This window comes from Lolium rigidum, chromosome 3 (assembly GCF_022539505.1).
Source record: "Lolium rigidum isolate FL_2022 chromosome 3, APGP_CSIRO_Lrig_0.1, whole genome shotgun sequence".
Taxonomy (NCBI): domain Eukaryota; kingdom Viridiplantae; phylum Streptophyta; class Magnoliopsida; order Poales; family Poaceae; genus Lolium; species Lolium rigidum.
This window is the reverse complement of record NC_061510.1, coordinates 272,168,724-272,178,613: the sequence shown is the minus strand read 5'-3', so window position 1 is coordinate 272,178,613 and position 9,890 is coordinate 272,168,724.

Genomic DNA, 9,890 nt, shown 5'->3' with positions numbered 1-9,890 from the left:
ACAGTTGTCGTGGTCGGGGTCCATCCTTAATTGGTGTAAGAGGACCGACGAGGACCCAGGGTCGGGGTATGCAACAAAGGGTGGGTGTTCGAGGTAGCGGAGGAACATGATTGGCTAGACCTTATACCAGGCCTCACACCGAAGGAAGTGTGGACAGGAAAGCTGCCCGGTTGGCACCTAGGTTAAGATCTCTTATGGGTAAAGCAACACACCTCTGCAGAGTGTAAAGAACTCGTGACTCCGTCACTCCCCGTTCCGGGATAAGGAACTGCGAACACGGCCGGAAAGGAGCTCCATGAAGTTCTAGTAAACCGGTGAAGGCTGACGGACATAGCTCTTTTGAATAAAATCAATCTCTTGAAGAAATGTTTACCAAAACTTGCATTGGTATTAGACTTTCTGGTCTAATATCGTAGCTAGTGCATTAAACACCTCTTATCTATAATGAACTTGTTGAGTACGCTCGTACTCATACCACTCTTAAATCCCATGCTTAGATTGTCCGAATCGTCCGGAGGAGGACTACGACAACAATGAAGGAGCCGAGATCATCGGCTATGAAGAACCGGACCTCTCTCGGAGGTATTGAGGGCGTAGACTACCTCATCGTCTATGGAACCGGGGAGGTTTCCGGAGGAGATCAAGCCTAGAGACATCCAGTAGTAGTAGTAACCGAGCAGCCCGAACTCTTAGTATTTAGCTGCTCGAGGCAATAAATGTATAATTTAATGAGACTTTTATATTGTAAGCTAAGTTGGGTTCACCTCGAACCCAGGAGTATTCCTCTTAGGACTCAAGAGGAGCTCCAAGACAATATATGTATGATGCTTGTAATAATAAGTGAATGAGTTATGGACCCTGCTATGTTCTGTTGTACTACTCTGAGGGATGTAATATTTGCGGAATGGTACTTCGTGAATGTTATATCAACGACTGGCATACTACAACATGCAGTGGTATGCAGGGTCACCACGGATGCCTCCGGCTCTGAGCATCCACTTGCAAGGCGACCACATGTTCAGCGAGGCCATGTACCCTGCCTCGTAGAGGGCACGATGCTCGTAATCGTGGAGGGTGCGGAGGCCAAAGTCGTTCGCCACCGCTGGGTCGCCATCGTAGCGCTCCACCCTAGGCTTGTTCGGTGCATCGATGGCTATAGGGGAGACGAGGAGGTGCGAGGCGGAATGTGGGGGAGCGGCAAGCAAAGTGTGAGCGACGAGCGGGCGGCTAGGTGGAAAAGGGAGGGGAACATGTAAGAAATCTTGACGGGAACTCTTGGAAAGGCGCGGGATCGGGAAATTGCGCACCCACGTACAATCGATTGGACGCGTTGCTCGTTCGACTACCAACACCCGAAAAGCTGTCATGCGCCATTAACTCGGCAGGAGACGGTGCGTAGACGATGACCCAATGGCTCAGTTCTAGGTGGGGCCATCGGCTAGATACGAATCCTCCCGTCCATCATAGCCCCCCCACCCCCGTTTGCCCCACTCCCCGCGTCGGATGAGAAAATAGGCCGCACCGTCGAAAAATGGGCTATGGGGTGGACGAGAATTTTGTATCTGACATCGAAGGTGAGTGGAGGTGCTCTTACTACATCCATAATAATCGATGTCAAGTGAACTATCCTATCCGGTTACCTACCTAGGTAGGGTGGTCCTATACAACACTCGACGTGTTTGCCAGGGCACCAACATTTGAAGAGAACACTGATTGGGCGACCTACCAAGCCCCTATGTCTTCATCTCTACCTCATGATTCCACCTCCCGCTTCTCGTCATTGATCCTTCCCGCCGTCATCGTCGGGGGTCGTCAACCACAACCCCCCTAGCCCTCCGCACCCGACACCTTTCCCGTGATGCTTGGCCGCCCGCCTCGCTCGAGTCGCCTTCACCGGTCCACTGCCGCTCATGGCTTCTTTCTAAATCTCACCCACCCACATTCTTCTTTGGTGTCGGCCACCCCACCCGCGCTGCACCCTGGACCCTAAGTTTTCTTCCTCATACGGACACGTGCATCTTCGGCGAGCTGCCTCATCACTGGCTATGCTTGATGTCCTTCCTAGCCTCACTGGCAACATCGCAACCAACAACGCCATGACAGTCAGTGGTAAGGTCGGCTTTCGCCTTTTTCCCTCTCTATTGGATGTCGGGCCTCTTCTTCAATCACCCTCTACACCTATGGTCACTATCCTCGCTAACAATGTAGGCCCATGCGCTCCAGAGGGTATGTGTTGCGGCGTCCTTTGGTGCTAAATAGGGTTTGCTCTAGCAAGTGTCACCGCGCTTTAATTAGGTTACCAGGCCAAAGGAACTGAGACAGTGCATGCTGTTGTTCTTGAGTCGTGAGCCCGTTACTTATTGTGAATATTTTGGCAGAGACCTTCAACGCAACTCGACATCATGGTTTGTTATTTGTGGGACGAATCTTCTTTTTTTTCCTCAGGCATGAAAAACCAATTTATCGCCTAGATGCGGGGCGGATTAATGCCCGCCCACGTGCGGGAGCCAGCATGTCGGGGCCCATCTGGTTCTGTTTTTTCCTTTTTTTTTCTTTGGTTTGGTTGGTTTTCTGTTGGTTTTCGTTTTTATTTTTTGTTTCTTATTTTTCTATCGTTTTTTTCCAGTTTCTATTTTTCCTATTTTTCCTTTTTTCTGTTTCTATTTTTGAACATATTTTTCTAAATCGAGCAAATTTTTAATTGGAGCAGTTTCAAATTCGAGCAATTATCAAATTCGACCAATTTTAAATTTGAGCAGATTTCAAATTTAAACGTTTTTCAAAATCTGAACTTTTTTAAATATGAACGTATTAAAATATTTAAAATTAATAGAAAAAACTGCAGATACCCTCTGCGGGTGGCTGGGCCGGCCCAATAGGAGGGAGCCAGGAGGAGCCGCTGCCCAGGGCAGAGGACCATCCGGTTAGCCAAGAAAAGGCGGCCCGCCCTTAGATGCAGCTCGAGGGTTTCTTCCCTAATGCGCCGGGGAGTGCTGTACACTGACCTGATCGGTGTGTACGGGCCACCGCACACCCCACCGACCAGGCCGGTTGGTTGGGCCGCGACCCATTAGTAGTAGGTACGTTTTTTTTTCTTTTTTTTTACTGTTTCTTTTTTGTAAATATTTTTCTTTTTTAATATCTAACTTTTTAAAAATATATTTTGGAGAACAGAATTTCAAAAATGTTCAAAATTTTAAAAATGTTCAGATTTTGATTTATTTTTGTTCGAAATTTGAACATTTTCGGATATGGATATAATTTAAATTTGAAAAAAATTAAAAAATTTTAATTTTTTTTTCCAAAAATTAACATTCTTAGTTATGAACATTTTTCGAATTTGAACATTTTTCCAAATTCGAACGCTTTATATATTTGAACGGATTTCAAATTTGAACGCTTTATAATTTGAACATTTTTTGTATTTGAACATTTTTCATATTTGAACGGATTTCAAATTTGAACATTTTTTGTATTTGAACATTTTATAAATTTGAACGGATTTCAAATTTGAACATTTTTTGTATTTAAACTGTTTAAAAATTTGAACGTTTTTAAAATTTGAACATTTTTTAAATTTGAACATTTTTTAAATTTTGAACAATTTTCAATTTTGATTTTTTTCTAAATTTGAAATATTTTCAAATTTGAACAAAAATAAAAATAAACAAAAAAGAAGCAAAACAAAAAAAGAAACAAAAAGGAACAGAAAATAAAAAAGGAAAAGGAAAGAAAAGAAAAGAAAAAGAAAAGAAAGAAAAAGAAACAGGAAACAGAAAAAAGAGGCGAACTGGGCCGACCAGGCCGGCCCATACCTCGCGCGGGGGGTGTGCGACGCACGGTAGCGGCCGACCTGGTCGGTGTATAGAATTTGCCTAATGCGACTTGTTTTTTTTCTTTGGTTTTTTCTGGTTTGGGTGGTTTTCTGTCGGTTTTCATTTTTATTTTTTGTTTCTTATTTTTCTATCGTTTTTTCCAGTTTCTATTTTTCCTTTTTCTGCTTTTTTCTATTTGTTTTTTAACATATTTTTCTAATTCGAGCAAATTTTTAATTGGAGCAGTTTCAAATTCGAGCAATTATCATATTCGACCAATTTTAAATTTGAGCAGATTTCAAATTTAGACGTTTTTCAAAATCTGAACTTTTTTAAATATGAACGTATTAAAAAAATTTAAAATTAATAGAAAAAACTGCAGATACCCTCTGCGGGCGGCTGGGCCGGCCCAATAGGAGTGAGCCAGGAGGAGGTGCTGCCCTAGCAAGATTTTGCCAAGAAAAGGCGGCCCGCACTTAGATGCAGCTCGAGGGTTTCTTCCCTAGTCCTGTAAAAAAAAAAAGAGGGTTTCTTCCCTAATGCGCCGGCCCTGATTGAACTCGATTTTGTTGTGGTCGCCGCCACCCCTTGTAAGTGAACTCCGCGACGCTTTCTCAAATTCGTGCGAAGAATTCGCGACCTCTCTCGATTCGATTCGTACATCACGCAAGATTCAGTTTTGCCAGGCACGCAATTCGTTTCCTGCAACCATTGATTCGTTGCTTGTTTCTGTGTGCATCGGCAGAAGAAATCAATGGATCTCCTTTGCGACAACATCGTGGAGGAGATCCTCCGCCGCCTGCCGGCCAAGTACCTCCACCGCGTCCGCGCCGTCTCCCACCGCTACAACGACCTCGTCATGAGCCCGGGGTTCGTCGCGCACTACTGGCGGTCGCATGCGCCGCACCTCTGCGGCGTCTTTCTCCAGACCGAGAGGCTGATTCGTCCATGGGGACACTCTCCTGATTTCCTCGCCGGCTCGCCCCGCCCGTCGGCAACGGAGTCCATGTTCGCATCAGACCTCGGATTCTTGCCTCACTTGCCCGAGTCTGAGTTGCAGGTTGAAACTATGGGCGACGCCAAGAAGATCCTCATCGTGCACTCCACGGCTGGCCTGCTGCTGTGCTCTAGGGGCCGCAACAATGTAGTGCAATACTACGTCTGCAACCCGGTCTCTTGGCAGTGGGTATCTCTCCCGGAGCTGCCGTGGTCTCACTATCGTCAGTATGGCATCTTGTCGGTGACTGATAATGGAGACGGCATCATCAGGTGCTTTCAAGTTTTCCTATTTAACCACCCTATGGATTGGCATAAGACAGGTGGAGGCCTGGATCTTAAGGTGTTCTCTTCAGTCACCGGCCAGTGGAGGGCAACGGCCATGCGGTCTTCGCATCTGAATGATCATGGACATTCACCACTGTTTCTTGGCCAGAGTGGCACTGCATACTATACCACCCACGGTGCCAAGGACTTGGTCATGGCATACAACTGCGCTCACGGCTCTATCCAGATCATTCCATCGCCTGACAGTGTTCCTGAGAGGCCGCGCAACCGGTGTATAGGGGAGCGCCAGGGTGGGAGTCTTCGGCATGCACATATTGACTCCTCTGTTTTTGAGGTGTGGGATCTGCGGCAAGAAAGTGAAAATGGCTGGACGCTGGTTCACCAAGTTAGTGTCATGGAACTAGCTCAACGGAACCTGGAAGAAGCAACTTATTCGGCAAAATGTGAACGATCAACTGTCCAGGGCCTCATCAATTCCGATTCGCTCTTCCCGTTGCTTGGTTTCCACCCGACAGAAGATATAATCTACATGGACGTGGGCCATTACGTTGCCGCCTATTCCATGGAGCAGGGCACAATGAGGTATGAAAGCCCTCGCCAGTGCTTTCACAATGATTTATTCTCGTATGGGCATCCCGCTCACCCGGTAGTGATCCCGACGATAAAGGAGGCACCAGTACTTGTGTAGAAGCACTCCCGTGTTAATCTGAGTTGAACATTTACTAGTTTTTGTGCTCCCATGCTCTGCTATCGTTATTTTTGTGGATCTTGCTTAAGTTTTTTACAGTGAGTGACAGAATTGGCATGTGCCACTTCAAGGTCTCTATCTGATGTTTGTCTGAACTCAGCCCAATCAATATGCATCCACACTGTTGTTTGACGAAATTTCTACGGTGCAAATACTTTTTTCCTGGCAACTACCGTGCAAATACTTGAAATACACATCTTGCATAAGAACTTGTTTTTCGTATGACTAGATTACCCAAGGTTCTGGTCACACTTATTCCCTATTATCAAAGTGTAATGGAATAATTATTGCGACTTGCATCTTGTAATTACATGAACTGCTGAAAAAAATATTATTTTACCTTAGCCACTCTTGTTGGAGTACCTCCAGTTTACGGCTTTATGCTGCTTTTGGAAAGGACTTATATGTCTATGATGCCAGAAGATTCTCTAAGGCAATTTCACTTTCAGAAAATGTACATGCATTTCCATTCTGCTTGCATGCATGCTGCTGTATCAAACTATCAATGTTCTTCTAGTCCCTTGTTTTTGTGTATGTGTTGGCCTCTACTTAAAGTCGAAACTTATGGTGCTATCCTGGCACATGTGGTTTCTGATGCTATTAAATTCAGATAAGCTTTTCTAACAGTACTCTTGAATCTCAGTACTTGTTCTACAAAAAACACACTGAAATTTCTTGTGGAAATAAGGTGTGAAATTATTTTTAGAGTCTAGAATATGGTGCCAGAACCAAGATGGATGACATGACTGGACATTAGGAACAATGTATTTTGTTTGCCACAAGATTTCCCAGGTTGGGGCACATCTTTTATTTAAAATGTCTAAACGGAGTATTCGTATACATTCTCATTCATAAAAGCATTCTGTGGGCTATTATGTAATCATCCAATTTTCTCAACAGTGTGCTTGTCGAATGAATTTTGTTACCTTCTGTTAGGTAGGTTTTCTACCACCTGTTTATGGGGCTGTAGGAAAGCACTTTCTGATGTTAAAATCAGGACAATTTGCTAGCATTTCCTTCAGATGTTATTTAACAATATATACTCTTGCAGCTGAGTACTTGTTCTAGAAAAGGCACACTGAATTTTTTTACAGAAAAAATATGTGAAATTATTCATGGAGGGCATGACTGTATATGATGGAAAGAACCCCCAGTAGCATTTTATAGCAGAGTGTAGAATATGGATCTGGAGCTCAGCCAAGCAAGCCGCAAGGCATTGAGCGATTTACCTGTTGGCTGTTGTTCAAGATACACTTTCATACAGACAATATTTTCCAGCTGGCAGGGTTAATTTACTCGGTAGTGCAGCTTCTGCTTGGCAGGGTTGTTTTGCAGGCTGGCATTGGAATGGTTTTAAGAGTTTTTTTCCGGGTCACCCCGAGATCCCCCAAAATGCCCACTAGCCTGTAAATGGACTCTGCCCCCGCGTTTTGGACATTCTAGCCTCGACGCGTCCGAAGGTTTTGAGGGATTTGGATGAGGGGTATTTGCTCAATCCCTGCGGGGAAGATATCATCTACATGGACGGGGGTCATTACCGTTGCCGCCTATTCCATTGAGCGGGGCACAATGAGTTATGTAAGCCCTTGCCAGTGCTTTCGCAATGATTTATTCTCGTATGGGCATCCCTAAGATAAAGGAGGCACCAGTACTTGTGTAGAAGCAGCCCCGTGTTAATCTGAGTTGGATGTTTACTTGTTTTCGTGCTCCCATGCTGTGCCATTTTCGTTATTTAACTATTTGTGTGAATATTAAGTTGTTTACATTGGCTATGTCAGATTGGCAGGTGCCACTTTGTGGTTTCTCTCTGACGTTTGTCTGAACTCAACCCCATAAATATGCATGAATGTGCATACTATTGTTTAATGAAGGTTCTATGGTGCAATTTTGTTTGGAAACTGCAGTGCATATATACTTGGAAGTCATATCTGAATGTGTTCTTTGGCATAATAGTATTATTACCCAGGGTTCCGGTCGCACTGTCTTCTACTATATAAAACCAGAAGTGCAGGGGAATAATTATTATGACTTTTATCTTGGAGTTTACCAAAAAAAAAAGGGAAAGCATGAATGGAGCAGGTGCGCTCCACGCACTTCTCACTTTTTGTCCTTTTCTTTTTTGTACAACCTACCAATCCTTTCAGTCCCAAACAAGTTGAGATAGGCTAGAATTGAAATCCATAAGATATCGAAGCCAAGTCATGGTTCCGAAACATGTATAGCTAACTTCCACGCACCCCCGTCTATGGCTAAATTTTTGTCGATATTCCAAACCTTCATGTCTCTCTTAACGGACTTCTGCCATGTCAAGTTTGGTCTACCACGACTCCTCTTAACATTCTCAGCACGCTTTATCCGTCCTCTATGTACCGGTGCTTCCGGGGGCTTCCGTTGGATATGTCCAAACCATCTGAGACGATGTTGGACCAGCTTCTCTTCAATCGGTGCTACCCCAACTCTCTCTTGTATAACATCATTCCGTACCCGATCCTTTCTTGTGTGGCCACATATCCATCTCAACATGTGCATCTCTGCTACACTTAATTGTTGGATATGTCGTCTCTTCGTTGGCCAACACTCTGCGCCATACAACATCGCAGGTCGGATAGTTGTCCTATAAAACCTGCCTTTTAGCTTTTGTGGCACTCTCTTGTCATAGAGTACGCCAGAAGCTTGGCGCCACTTCATCCCACCAGCCTTGATTCGGTGGCCCACATCTTCATCGATATCGCCATCCTTCTGCAACATGGACCCCAAATATCGAAAAGTGTCTCTCCAGTACCACCTGCCCATCAAGGCTAACCTCTCCCTCCTCGTGCCTAGTAGAACTATTGCACCTCATGTATTCAGTTTTAGTTCTACTAAGCCTAAAACCTTTCGATTCTAGAGTTTGCCTCCACAACTCTAACTTTCTATTAACTCCCGTTCGGCTATCATCGACTAGCACCACATCATCCGCAAAGAGCATACACCATGGGATATCTCCTTGTATATCCCTTGTGACCTCATCCATCACCAAATCAAAAAGATAAGGGCTCAAAGCTCACCCTTGGTGCAGCCCTATTCTAATTGGAAAGTCATCAGTGTCGACATCACTTGTTCGAACACTTGTCACATCATTATCATACATATCCTTGATGAGGGTAATGTACTTTATTGGGACTTTGTGTTTCTCCAAGGCCCACCACATGACATTCCGATGTATCTTATCATAGGCCTTCTCCAAATTAATGAACACCATATGAAGGTCCTTCTTTTGCTCCCTGTATCTCTCCATCAACTGTCGTACCAAGAAGATGGCTTCCATGGTAGACCTCCCAGGCATGAAACCAAATTGGTTTTTGGTCACGCTTGTTAACCTTCTTAAGCGGTGCTCAATGACTCTCTCCCATAGCTTCATAGTATGGCTCATCAGCTTGATTCCACGGTAATTAGTACAACTTTGAAAATCCCCCTTGTTCTTGAAGATTGGTACTAAAATACTCCGCCTCTATTTTTCGGGCATCTTGTTTGACCAAAAAATGAGGTTGAAAAGCTTAGTTAGGCATACTATCGCTATGTAGGATAACGTTGCATAGAAAACAAAAATTTTCCTACCGCGAACACGCAATCCAAGCCAAGATGCAATCTAGAAGACGGTAGCAACGAGGGGTATCGAGTCTCACCCTTGAAGAGATTCCAAAGCCTACAAGATGAGGCTCTTGTTGCTGCGGTAGACGTTCACTTGCCGCTTGCAAAAGCGCGTAGAAGATCTTGATCACGATCGGTTCCGGCGCCACGAACGGGCAGCACCTCCGTACTCGGTCACACGTTCGGTTGTTGATGAAGACGACGTCCACCTCCCCGTTCCGGCGGGCAGCGGAAGTAGTAGCTCCTCTTGAATCCGACAGACGACGACGGCGTGGTGTCGGTGGTGGTGGAGAAGTCCGGCGGAGCTTCGCTAAGCGTGCGGGAAGTGGAGGAGCGGGGCGGCTAGGGTTTGGGAGAGGGGGGCGCCGGCCACTATAGGGGTGCGGCCACCTTGGTGGTGTTTGAGGTGGCCG